At 38.7% G+C, this 14,578-nt stretch overlaps 1 protein-coding gene across 1 annotated transcript in view; it reads left to right on the top strand.

Annotated features, from left to right (window-relative positions):
- Positions 1-14,578, top strand: part of SLC38A6 (solute carrier family 38 member 6) — a 71,874-nt gene that overhangs the window by 4,409 nt on the left and 52,887 nt on the right. The gene's annotated exons all lie outside the window — the stretch shown is intronic.

Here is a 14,578-nt window from a genome sequence, read left to right as displayed (position 1 = left end):
TTTGGCATATCGAATATGCCATAGGTAGCTTGCTAGGCTCTGCCCAATATAATAATGTTCCAGATAGAAAAACATATGTATGTATATGTATAGTGGTGAACGTATACATATATATGTTTTTCTATCTGGAACTTTATTATATAATTTAACTGTAGTGAATAAATCCTTTTTATGTCATAGTAAATAACAGCATGTGAATTGCAAAACTGCCTTTAAGGTTTTCTTTTTTGGTGTTAACAAATAATCTTTGATTCTCAGTACCCCCCTTACCCCTTTTTAAAACTGTTTAGTATCTTCTAGTTTTGAATTTAGGCAGTTGTGATATCAGAATCATGAGTCTAATTCTTTTATTTGTGGGGAAGGTGAAGGGGTGCCTCCAAGTAGTGCTTAGGAAGCCATGGGGTCCTCCTGGCTCTTCTCAGCCAAGTGACTGGTGGTTCCGAGTGGGGGCCTCAAGATGCTGTTGAGCCACTCCAGCCCTGCAGGCCTCCAAGACCTCACGTGGCAGTACTGGGGAGCCCCCAGGACTATACCCTTAAATGCCCAAGGCACCATGAAGTGCCTGGGATAAAATTGGTGTCTACTGCATGCAAGGCATGTATTTTACTTACCCCTCCTTCCCATCTCGTACTACCTCTGGTCCTACCTATTTAATTCATTCCTTTTTGTTTTGGGAGCCCACACTTGGCAGTACTCAGGGCTTATTTCTGCCTCTGCTTGCAAAATCACTCCTGGCAGGGCTTGGGGTACCATATGGAGTGCTGGGGATTGAATCTGGGTCTGCCATATGCAAGGCATGACCTACCAGTTATACTATCACCCCAGCCCTGTATGAGTCTAATCTTTATATGGGTAAATTCATAGTATTCTCTCTAATCTTATAATTTCATACTTTAAAGCAGAATTAATATATCATGGTAAAAACAGATTTAGTTTGGCTGAAACAGCTCAAAGCTGTTTCTTGAGCATGTTAAAACTGTGCAGTTTTAAAGTCTAGCTCTTCTCTTTATAGTTCCTTAGTTTTATAGGGATCATACCCAGAGGGCCAAGTGCTTGGGAGGCCATACAGGCTGGGATAGAACTCAGGGCCTTGTGTATATATGCTCAGGGTCTAGACATAAGCTTCACGCTTCAGACCACCACTTAAAACTATCGTCTCAGTTACCTAGGGATCAGGATGTGACTTAGTGATGAAGTACATGCCTTGCACACATACATACATTTACACACGCGCACACACACACACACACACACACACTTGCCTGTATGAGCCCTTCAGTCAGTTTGTGGCACAACACGGCCATCTGAGAACCACCAGCTGTTGTCCTAGTGGGGCAACTCCTGAATGCTACCAGGATGAAGCAGGCTGGCAGTGGTGTCCCCCCTAATTATTGTTATTTTGTTGTGATAGTTTATTTAATACCTTAGTAGGTTATTTTTTATGGGTCTTTACTAACTAGAATTATTTCTTTAACTAAAACATTTTGCTTTATTAATTTCAATTTGGGAGTGATACTTTTGTGAAGATTTATAAGTGATGCTAGTATTTTTCCTCTATAATGCATGTTTGATTTTAAAATTCTGGTACTATTACTGCATTCTACAAGCTTGGGACGTAAAAAGTGAAAACTTCTGTTTCTTTTTCCTTTGCCTTCAATTTTTGTAGCATACTTGGTTCATGAGCTAACTTCTTCATGATTCTCCATATACACTGCTGCACCTGTCTTCCACTGATTGCATTTCTTCAATCTATACAGTTCTCTGTGGAGGTAGGCTTTTTCATTTACATATATGTACATACACATATAAGTATATGTATGTATAGAGAATAATATGTAATTTTACATGCTCTCAGTGTATTGATCTGTCATAAAAAGTTGTGCTTGATTTGATTCATTTGGTTGGAGATAGGGCTATCAAGTCTTTACAGGGTAATTTACTTGTTTATTTTCTTAGAGGTAGAGAGAAATTTAAAGGTAAAGAGAAATTTCAGCTTTTATGAAAGTTAAGTAAATTTTACATGAAATTCTGCTATTTTAGATTTTACTTAAGGTTTGGGGTGTATCAAAACTTTCTTAGGAGCTGGAGCAATAGCATATTGTGTAGGGCGTTTGCCTTGCCGACCGGGTTTGAGTCCCAGCATTCCATATGGTCCCCCGAGCACTGCCAGGAATAATTCCTGAGTGCATGAGCCAGGAGTAACCCCTGTGCATTACGGGGTGTAACCACCCCAAAAAAAAACTTTCTTAGCAGCTGATTTAACCTGTAAGATATGATCATCTCTGTAATCTTAGTTTTTCATCTAAAAATGGTATAGATAATGTCATAAATATATTAATTATTTAATTAACAAATAACATTATTTAACTTTGGAAGGTAATGATGTGTTATTGCAGACTCACTTAATTGTAACAATGAACCTTTCTGGTGAATGGGGGTGTTAGTAGAGATAGTTTTCCAAGTGTGAGGTCAGGTGAAATATAGGAAAACTGTATCTTCTGCTCCATTTCATTGCGAGCCTACAACTGTTCTAAATGTAAAGTCTATTTTAAAAATAATGGAAGAAAGAGACCAAACTAAAACTCAGGAAAAGAAGAATCAAAGGTTATTGTAAACTCCAGATGAAAACTTCAGAAAGAGTTCTTTATTGAATAACTACAAAGAACTAAAGAGGATATTGATCCTTAACATAAGAACAAGAAATTATAAAAGGTAGATTTAGAGAACACAAAACTCTTAGAAGCTAAAAAGAAAATAGTACCGGGGATATGGCCCAGTGTTATAGCACCTGCCTTACATGCTGTAAGAAACCATAAGCTCAATTCCCAGCACTCCCCCTCATAACTTGAATGTGACCTCCCCCACCCAGCACACCACAATAAAGTGTGGCCCCTGGTGCAAGCACCAAAACCAAGTATGCAACCTCTGGCACATCACAAGGACAGCAAAGGTGTGGGAAGGAGAAAATTAAAAAAATTAATGAATAAAGTATTAAAATTAAATCAAATTTTAGTAGGTTTTAAAGACTAAAGGAAAATTTCCACCAAAATAGTTGCTTTCTAACTAGATACTTGTGATTTGGGCGAGAAAAGAACAGTAGGGACTCAATGCACATTGTCTTGTGTGCAGTTCTTAGAAATTTTAACTAGAAGACAAACTGGTGGTAAAAAAATATCAATAGGACAATACAAGTTTGTGATTTAAGGAACTTAGTTGTGAGTTGCAAAGTGGTTTTTCTAGTCTCCGGTAATAAAAGAATTTATTCCAACACACTTTATTTTTTTTTTTAATTTATTTATTTTTAATTAGAGAATCACCGTGAGGGTACAGTTACAGATTTATACACTTTTGTGCTTATACTTCCCTCATACAAAGTTTGGGAACCCATCCCTTCACCAGTGCCCATTTTCCACCACCCGTAAACCCAGTGTCCCTCCCACCCTCCCCAATCCCATCTCCCCCCCACCCCACCCTGCCACTGTGGCAAGGCATTCCCTTCTGTTTTCTCTCTCTAATTAGCTGTTGTGGTTTGCAATAAAGGTGTTGAGTGGCCGCTGTGCTCAGTCTCTAGCCCTCATTCAGCCCGCAACTCCCTTCCCCCACATGGCCTTCGACTACAATGTAGTTGGTGATCGCTTCTCTGAGTTGACCTTTCCCCGGAACGTGAGGCCAGCCTCGAAGCCATGGAGTCAACCTCCTGGTACTTATTTCTACAGTTCTTGGGTGTTAGTCTCCCACTCTGTTATTCTATATACCATAGATGAGTGCAATCTTTCTATGTCTGTCTCTCTCTTTCTGACTCATTTCACTCAGCATGAAACTTTTCATGCCCATCCACTTGACTACAAAATTCTTGACCTCCTTTTTTCTAACAGCTGCATAGTATTCCATTGTATAGATGTACCAAAGTTTCCTCAACCAGTCATCCGTTCTGGGGCATTCGGGTTTTTTCCAGATTCTGGCTATTGTAAACAGTGCTGCGATGAACATACATGTGCAGATGTTGTTTCGATTGTACTTTTTTGCCTCTCTGGGATATATTCCCAGCAGTGGTATTGCTGGGTCAAATGGGAATTCAATATCTAATTTTTTGAGAGTCGTCCAAATTGTTTTCCAGAAGGGCTGAACCAGTCGGCATTCCCACCAGCAGTGAAGAAGGGTCCCTTTCTCCCCACATCCTCTCCAACAGCGGTTGCTTTTGTTCTTTTGGATGTGTGCTAGTCTCTGTGGCCAACACACTTTATTGTGAAGAATCAGAAAAGAATTATAAAGAGGATATCTTAAAATTTTTCAGAAAAGAAAAACAAAAATATCATATGAAGACTCAAGAATGCGTCAAAAGAATTCCTATAAGCAGTATTGTAAACAAGTCTAAAAATAATATTTTTTAAAGTCTCGGAGGGAATTATTTCGATATTGAATTCTGTGCCTAGTCAAATTATTGTTGAAGTGCAATGGTAGAAGAATAATGGCATCTTTATGCTTACAAAGACTTAAAGATTATCTTCCATGTACCCATAAATAGTTAGTAATGGAAAATGTGTTTACCAAAGCAGGTAGTAACAAAGAAATAGGGAATCTGGCACCAGTGGAAAGTAAACAGAATTCTTAGGAAAACTGAACTGCAGATCTGTGAGTCACCTTCACTTTGGAGAAGTTCTTACCACAAAGGTACTGTTGGCTGTGCAGGCTCAGCTTTCCTCAACACTATATTCAAGATAGAAATCCGTTTCTGATAGTACAGCAGGTAAAGAACTTGCCTTCATGCTGCTAAACTGGGTTTGATCCCCAGTACCCTGTATGGACCCCAATCCCCACCAGGAGTGATCCCTGAGCACAGAGTCAGGAATAAGCCCTGAGCACAGCTGGGTGTGGCTTTAAAATGCAATAACAACAACAACAACAACATTGCAGATTGCTCTTCAAGCCTGTGTTCTTGAAGAGCATATATCTCGCTTGCTTGTATCTTTGCTTGCTTGCTCTTTCTAGCTCATCTTCTCTCTTGAACACCATCTTCCTTTTCTTTTCCCTCTGTCACATCTTTCAAAGTAAGTTTCATTCAGTACAAAGTACCTTGCTTTAAAAAAAAATTAACATTGCAGGTGTGATTAAGGATATTGAAGTAGGGTGAACTCATGTGTCAATTTCAATCACATGTCACAGAGGGAGATTGGAATCATGAGAGATGACAGTGTGACCATAGAGGCAGAGGTAGGAGGGATATGAAATCAAGTCAGAGCATGCTGGCAGCCAGCAGGACAGGGAATGAGTTCTAGAGCCTCGGGGAAGTGTGGCCGTGCGGACACTTTGAAGTGGACTCGGTGGAAGGATTGTAGACTCTTCCCCAGAACTGCTGAGAGAGAATTAATTCCTGTTATATTAAACCACCAAGTTTGTGATAATTTTTTACAGTAGCCACTGGGGATAAAAACACTATGTATAATAAAACGCCGTACAGTACAATAAAGGAAAAAGAAAAAACAGTGAATGTTATTGGTGTGTTATCTAGATCAACAGGGTTAGCAAAGATCCAAACAAACACATTCCAAGCAAAATGAAAACAAAACATGTATCTACATGGCAGATAGACCTAAAAAATGTTGTGTGTATTTAAACTATTAATCATTGTTTTCCTGCATCTCTCAAACTATGCCTTGTCAAACACAGGGTATTAAATAAAAATTGAACACATGGGTGATGGATGGATGTATTAACAGTTCAGAGGAATAATTTAAAAGTTCCAAAATCAGTCTTTGGGTAAAAGTTATATTAGTCAAACTTACTATTTAAAATGTCTTAGTTTATAAAGTATAACTTTCAATAATTACATGACATGCTTATCACTAACTTACCATGTAGCCAAAGTGAGTTTTTTTTTTGCCCAGCACTGGCATGGGAGGCTACCATATAAGGTTATGGAACTGCTTTAGAAATAATATATCTCCCATTCATCTTTAGATTTTGTCTCACTTAGGACACACCAGAACTGAGCATGATTGAGAGACAATAGATTCCTATGTTCTATCTCAAAACTCACTGTGAACATTTGCTTATAGTTAGAAATACTAGTAGCCCAAGCTATTTATAGTTTGATCTTTTCCTTCTGGTTGTGAACATAGTTCAGTAGATCCACAACAATTAATTAGACTTGGTTATGTGGCTCCATATTCAGTGGATTGGTATACTTGTCTCATCCTTTTTTCTACTAAATGATTCTCATAGCACTTGCTTCTCCCATGGGGGCGTTTAGCACTGTCTAGAGACATTTCTGATGATCACAGCCGGAGAGAGGGGAGATACTCCTGGCATAGAAAGGGTAAGAGGCCAGGGCTACTGCTGCTAAACATCCTGCAGTGTGTAAGACAGCCCCTCACTATGATGAATTAGCTGGGCCAGAAATGTAGTGCTGGAAGTACTGACAAGGTTGGGAAACCTTGGGCTTGGTTTTTATTTCCTCTGTTTGTATTCCTTCAGATCATATCATTTGTCTTTATAGTTAAGTGTTTTCAATAGCAGAAGTGCTTTCTTATTTGCTAAGGCAAAAGATGATGTTCCTACAGGATGAAACATTTTAAAAATACTTCTTACGATTTATTTATTTATTTTGGGGTCACCACCTCCCTCCCCCCCAACTCTATGCTCAGGAACAAGTCTGTAAATTGTTATGGGTTATTCCTGGAAGTGCTCAGGGGATCAAATCTGGTGTCCAGTTCGTAAAGCCTATATGCACTAACCCTTTGAACTCAGCCTACTTGTCCCTAGCCCTACAGATTTCTTTATAATAAAAGTAATATTTTTAAAAAGTCAAGTAGTGGTCGTGTTTTTTAAAAAGTAATATTTCATCACATGCAAATGCCTGTGTATATATAGTTTTGTGTGTGCATGTGAATGCTCACACATTCTTTTGCAGGAGGCCTCGGGGTAAGTAGTTTCTCACTCCTTGTTATTCCTTATTTCTAGTTTCGTTTCACAGCACAGTGAGCAACATTCAGAGCTTTATATTTTATTGTTTTTCCCCACCCCTTGCTCTTATTATTACTATTACTGCTGTGGTGTGTCAGGGTCACAGTTGGTTGTGACACTTGGCACTTGGTTATGGTGCACTGGGAATCATACAGTTAAGGCATTAAGCATCACAGCTGCAGAGAGGGGGGTCACACTTGGGAATCATGTGAGGCAGTACCATGGGTCAAACTCACAATGTTATTCATGAAAGTGTGCAATCTGCTGGGCCTTGAGATTTAAAAAATTCCTTGGGCGATACCCTTCCTGAGTCTTTATTATTTATTTATACTTTATCGTGAAAGATGGGGATTTGGCTTGCATGTACTAATCCTTTCTTACACCTTCTAAATTTTCATTGCTTTGTATCCAATAGTTCCTTCATGGAATATTTTGTAGTTTTAAATAAACTTATTGATATTTGTTTTTCTTCTATGGATTTTATTTTTTTATTTATTTTTTGACTTTTTTTTTTCTTCTATGAACTTTAGACAGTCCATCTCTGGACTCTTCTGTGTAATAATATATTAGTGACCTTATAGTTTCTTTTACTTTTCTTTGTATTCCCTTTCTGCTGTACCTTTACATTGTCACAGTTGATAATATTTGGTATCTGTTTTATAATCATATTTAAACTGTTTGTGTTTTATTGATAAGCTGAATCTAAAAGTTAAAAATTAGTGACATATTTATATGATATAACTGTCAGTATTCACTGTAGAGTTGATCTGTATATTTGGATTCCAGAACTTTTTCAGTGTAAGCACTTTTATAGTCTCTGTACAATTGGAGCTGTGGAAATGCTGATGAATGAAAGAAAAAAAACCCTAAGTATAACCTTTCTATGCCATTTGAAAGGGCAAAAAATACTGTTATAGTATTATAGCATTCTATATATAATCCTATGTTTCTAGTGTTACAGCTTATAAGAGGATATAATACTATATTTCTTGTATTATAGCATTCTATTTTCTTTTGAACTTTTGTGACATTTAGTTAATAGAATTTCATTTAGAAACATATTAAGAAAAATTAGAAGTATGATATAGTTGCATAGTAGACATTCAATATATGAGTGACCAGTATAGCCTGTTGGGGCAAAACTAAACAAAACAAAAAATGGCAAGAGGAAAATGATGGTAAACATAAGAAAGAAAGGAATTTAAAAATAATAATGGTAAATTCCAAATGGCTAACTTTCTGAGAGTTGAACTGGATTTGAATAACACATGTCCCTCATTCCAGATCCAAACATAATATTGCTGCTGCTGAAACTTGGTCTTTGTACTGTAACTAGAGTTTATTAATTATCCTATTTCATTCAGAGAAAAATGCAAAGCAGACAGAACACTACAGTAACTAACTGGAAATATTCCACCGCTTCAAGGGAAGCAGCTTTCCAAATGATTTCTGTGGAGGCTAAACTTCTGGTCTAGGCCAGAATAGCACTAGAGTGTGCCTTGAAGGTACATTAAAGAGTAAATTATCCCTGATTTGCTTGATTAAGATTTACAGTCTCTCAACCCTCTCAAAGCGTACCATTGATTTCTTTAATATCAAAACATAATTTCCTAAAATAGATTACTAATGACTGCATCCAGTTATTTATTTTAAGGAGGTTTATGCTGAATACAGCTTGCATGAATTCCTGTAAAAGACTACACTGATTTAATAGTTTTTGCAATTAATGCTATTAGTATTCTTTAAGAATATGTTTATAACATGATTAGTCATCATATTTTGATATCCTTCAGATTATTTTATTTCATAAAAAAGATTTTAAAATGTTGATTATATGAAAGAATTGAAAAGTTGTATTCATTATTAGTAAACCAAATAATGCTTAAATTACTAAACAACAGAGAAATTTGAAAGCACAGCTTCAATAAAAACTGTCAGAAGTTTAGTTTGAAAAATGAGAAATATTAAAGTGATTTCTGTTTTTAAATGTAAAGTTCTAACCCTCCTTATGATTTTTTTTTCTTTTTGGGTCACACCCGGCGATGCACACAGGGGTTACTCCTGGCTCATGCACTCAGGAATTACCCCTGGTGGTGCTCAGGGGACCCTATGGGATGCTGGGAATCGAACCTGGGTGGGCCGAGTACAAGGCAAACGCCCTACCCGCTGTGCTATTGTTCCATTCCCCCTCCTTATGATTCTTAAAGAATATTTGAACACCCAAAAATAAAAAGAAGAAAAAGAAAAACTATAGTTACTGCTATTTGTTTATAATTCATTTTGTTCTATTATGTTTAACTTTATAGCTCATCTTTGAGCCCTATTTTTTTTCCCACTGATAACATTTTCACATTATCTGCCATAAACATAGTATCCTGTCAGGTCACGTATAAGTATTATAATTTACATAACCACTTTCTCATTGTTAATTATTTAGGTAGTGTTTCTTCTTTCAATTTAAATAATGTATGAGTAATATCACAAAATGAAACTACTTCATTTTCTTATTTTTTGGAGTATTATACTTTTTACAAATTGAAGATTATGGAAGTGGCCACAGACTAGCTATGTTGAGCTAGTATTTCTTAGCAGTGTGTGGTTGTTAACATTTTTTAGCAGTTAAGTATTTTAAAATTTATGTACATATAATGCCTTTTTAAACATACAGCTGTATACTTAATAGAATATAGTATAGTGCATACATAACTTTTAGATGCACAGGAAAGCCAGAATATTCATGTGGCTTGCTTTATTGTAGTATTTCACTAGCATCAAGATAATCCAGAAAACCATTAAAAATGGATATGTGGAGTTAAAACGTTTGGCTGACTGCATATATATTTTATTTTAGTAAAATCTAAATAGTAAGCAGGAGCCATTGTTTATATTCATGGTGTCTTAGCATTGTAGTACTCTCATCCCGTTGTTCATCGATTTGCTTGAGCAGGCACCAGTAACATCTCCATTGTAAGACTTGTTACTGTTTTTAGCATACCGAGTACAACACGGGTAGCTTGCCAGGCTCTGCCGTGCGGGCGGGATACTCTCGATAGCTTGCAGCGCTCTCTGAGAGGGAGGTCTTAGACATGGAAAAATGCTTCTAATTTTCCCACTATAAAGAAATTTTTTATGAGAAGAGTGACAGAATTGAGTGACTGAAAAATGCTTCTAATTTTTCCAATGTAAAAATATACTTTTTTTATGAAGAGTGACAAACAGGCAAGACTTGAAAGATGAAGTTTGTATTTGAACATTGTATGTGGTGTCCAGTTAATAAGATTTGTTCATTTTGAATTTGGAAGTTTGAAATAGTAAGAGATATTCAATTGACGGTTTTGCCTGACCGATGTCACTGTTGTCACAAAAGTCCAAACGGTATCAGACCAGTGTCTCCTTTGTGTGAAATTCTACTTCATGGAGCAGGGAGAAAGGGTTGCAAAGTTTGAGAAAAGAACACCCAGAAAGACCACCAACTGGGAGCTCTTTGGCACTATTGCGGCAATATGGGAAGATGCCATCATTGACAACAACGACAAGGAATACAATTGACTGGTGCAGTACCTCCGTGACTGCAAGAAACTCTGAGAGTAAGAAAGCCACAAAAAGACACCTGTCTTCAGGAACTCTCAAGCTCATTCGCTAACATGGTTTGGCGCAAGTCTCAGGCAATCACAAGTTAACGCCTGAGCTCGCAAAGCTGTGCAGAGAAGCAATAAAGGAAGACCTCAAAGAGAGAAGAGCAGCAGTGTTGACTGATGTGGCAGAAGCCGGGAAAAGTATTAGCAACACCCGCCTGTCCTTTGCCAACTACAAGACCAAGATGACTGCCTTCTGATGTCCTGATGGATCTATCACATCTTCCAGAAGGGCAATGGAGAAGGTTATCCATGACTTCTGCTTAGATCTCTTCAATAGCCACGTCCACCTGCCCACATACCAAATTCCGCAGGACTGATATGTTGTTCCTAGTGTTCTCCCTTCCAAAATCTGACATGCCATTTTGTTGGTAAAGATGCGTACAGCACCTGGTCCAGACAAGGTCAGACCTGAACACCTGAAGAATCTGCCACCAGTACTCATCAATACCCTGGCTTTTCACACGCTACCTGTCTGAGTGCAAGGTTCTGTCCCAATGGAAAGTCAGCAGGACCATTCTGTTGCATAAGAAGGGAGTCATCCATGACATCAGCAACTATTGCTCATTCAGCCACTTATCTGTCACCTACAAGTTGTTTACTTGAGTCATCCTGAATAGGATTGGCAAAACACTCGATGAAGGACAACCATGCAAGCAAGCCAGGTCCTGAAAAGGATTCAGCACAATCGACCATGTCCACATGGTGACCAAACTAATTGAGGTTTTGCAAGAGTTCAAGATGCCGCTCTGTCTAACATTTATTGATTTAAAGAAGGCCTTTGATTCTGTTGAGACTGAATTGGTCATCAGAGCCCTAGCCAAAGAGGGTGTTCAAACTCAGTACATCAGGATCCTCCTCGAGTTGCATTATGGATTCACCACCAGGATCTCACCATTCTACAAGGAAGTGATCATTGATGTAAAGAGAGGGGTTTGGCAGGGTGATACCATTTCACCAAAACTTCAGTGCCATCCTCGAGAACATCATGCGATGACTGTAATGGGAGGGAATGGGAGTGAAGATAGACGGTCGGCAACTACACCACCTCCGCTTCACTGATGATATCATTCTGTCATCACTGCCATCCCATTGCTCATTGATTTGCTCGAGCGGGCACCAGTAATGTCTCTATTGTGAGACTTGTTGTTACTGTTTTTGGCATATCGAATACGCCACGGGTAGCTTGCCAGGCTCTGCCATGCCATGACATCATTCTAATAACACCAAACATTAGCCAAGCAGCACGAATACTGGCTGACTTTGACCCTGAGTGTGGAAAGGTTGGACTGCAGCTGAATCTCACAAAGATAATGTTCATGAGAAATGAACTACTTCCTTTTGACATTCCTTTTGCTCTCAACAGAACAAACATCTCTGAATGCAGCAGTTATGTGTACCTAGGTCGAGAACTCAACATGACAAACAATTTGGCACCAGAACTGCTCAGGAGGAAGAGAACGGCGTGAAATGCCTTCAAGAGCGTCGAAGAAGTTGTTAAGAGGACAAAGATCCTCCGGCTCCGGGCACATCTTTTCCACTCCACAATTCTTTTTGCACTAACATACGCCTCAGATACCTGGGCCCTATGAAAACAGGATGAGAACACTATTTAGGTCTCCCAAAGAGGAATCAAAGAGCTATGCTTGGAGTATCACGTTTCACTCAAGTGAGAGAAGGAATCCGGTCTATTGATGATTGAGGATCAGGGATGCTGTTTTGTTTGCCAAGGCGTCAAAAATCAGATGGGCCGGACACATAATGCAATTTGGAGATGACTGCTGGACTAGAGCCATTACCGACTGGATTCCATGGGACGTCAAAAGAATGCGTGGCTGCCCACCCATGAAATGGTCAGACTTCTTCATCAAGACCCTGAACCAACGTTTTGAGGCTCTTGTTCCTGGAGTGAGTAGACGCCATTGGGTTACACTAGCATGCCACAGGGATGAATGGAGAACGTACTGGCGCCCACTCGAGCAAATTGATGAGCAGCGGGATAACAAGTGATAAAAATGAAGAGATATTTTTATAAAATTAGAAAATAATAGGGATCAGTTATTTAGGTTGCTGAAATGTATGTCATTGTCAGAAGATGAAGTCTTCATTAAGACATTAATATGATTACGCTTTCTATAATTTGATGAAAGAATAAAGGTATTTTGATTTTTAATTAAATTGTTGAATTAATACTACATTACGAATAAAAATTTTATTTAAACTTAGATCACTGAAATGCCATTTAAAAATATTTCAAAATTAGTACTTTGGACTGGAGCTATAGCAGCGGGTAGAGTGTTTGCCTTTTATGTGAGTGACCCAGGTTCGATTCCTCTGTCCCTCTTGAAGAGCCCGGCAAGCTACCAAGAGTATCCTGCCCGCACAGCAGAGCCTGGCAAGCTACCTGTGGTGTATTTGATATGCCAAAAACAGTAACAACAAGTCTCACAATGGAGATGTTACTGGTCCCCGCTCAAACAAATCGATGAAAAATGGGATGACTGTGACAGAGACTTTGCATATTTCAGATACTACTGCCTCTATAAAGTAATTTGATTTTCATGATCTTGGGGGTGGAATTGGTGGACAGGCCACACTGTGCATTGCACAGGGTTACTCCAAGCTCTGCACTCAGGAATCACTCCTGGGGATTTAACCCAGGTCAGTAGCAGTGTGCAAGGCAGACTCACTGTAATATCACTGTGGCCCCAATTTTTATGATTCTTAAATATATAATTTTTATTTCTTTTTTTGTTATTTAGGAATAAAGTCTGGTTAAAATTTTTTGTATTATCTTAGTGACTTGCTCATTGACTAGAAAACAAATGTAACTACACCTTTTTAAAATTGTAGTGGAGACCTGCAGGGGATGGGAGATGCACGCTGAAAATAGACTATAGACCAAACAGGATGGCCACTCAATGCCTTTATTGCAAACCACAACACCGAAAAGGAGAGAGAGAGAACAAAAGGGAATGTCCTGCCACAGAGGTGGTGTGGGGTTGGGGGGATAGGGTCGGGAGGGGTGGTGTGGGAGGGTGGGAGGGATACTGGGATCATCAGTGGTAGAGAACAGGCACTGGTGGAGGGACAGGTTCTCAAGCATTGTATGACTGAAACACAAGCACGAAAAGTTGTAAGTCTGTAAAAAAAATTAAATAAAATTGTAGTTGAGCTAACCTGGGTATAGTAGTAGTAACATTTATGCTTTTGGTATACAGTTACTGCCCCTTCACCATCACCAAAGTACCAAAGACCATCCATTCTCAATGTGTCACTTTTAATCTTCTTAAAAGTGCCTCTTTCTCCCTACCTTACTGCTTGGTGACATCAGTTCTGTTGTCAGATTCAAGGGTCATCACTCCATCCTGTCCATTTCCTTGCTTTATTTCTTTGTATACCATTATGAGTGAGATTACCCAGTATTTGTCCTTCTTCATCTGACTTACTTAATTTGACATGATCTGCTTCTGCTCCATCCACACTCTAGCAAATGCCATCATTTCTTGCCCCGCCCCCTTTATAACTGGGCAGTATTCCATTGTGTAAATGTTCCACAATTTCTTTATTCACTTTTATGTGTTGTTATCACATGGAATGTTTCCATATCTTGACTGTTGATACATGACTTTGCAACGAACTTAGGTATACATATACCTTTTTGAGCTAATGTTTTTATGTTCTTCGAAATAGATTTATTTATTGGTTTTGGAGCCATATTCAGCTGTGCAAGGGAACTCATTCCTGACTCTGTGCATGGGGGGTGTGGAGGTGGGGTAGGGTACTTTCCAACAGTGCTTGGTACCCCCATGTGGTGCTGAGGTTTGAACATGGTCCTACTGCATGGAGTAGCCAGGTCTGTTTGTCTGCCATTGAAAGTGCTCCTAAAAATTAGCTCTTAGCCCTTAAGCTCCCACACCTATTTGTCAAGCAAGAGTGGGTAGAAGTCTCCCAAGGGATATACCCACAAGGGCTGTTAC

Source organism: Sorex araneus, chromosome 3, assembly GCF_027595985.1.
Source record: "Sorex araneus isolate mSorAra2 chromosome 3, mSorAra2.pri, whole genome shotgun sequence".
In the NCBI taxonomy this organism is placed as follows: domain Eukaryota; kingdom Metazoa; phylum Chordata; class Mammalia; order Eulipotyphla; family Soricidae; genus Sorex; species Sorex araneus.
The sequence above is the reverse complement of the archived record's forward strand: the minus strand, read 5'-3'. Positions and strand labels throughout refer to the sequence as shown.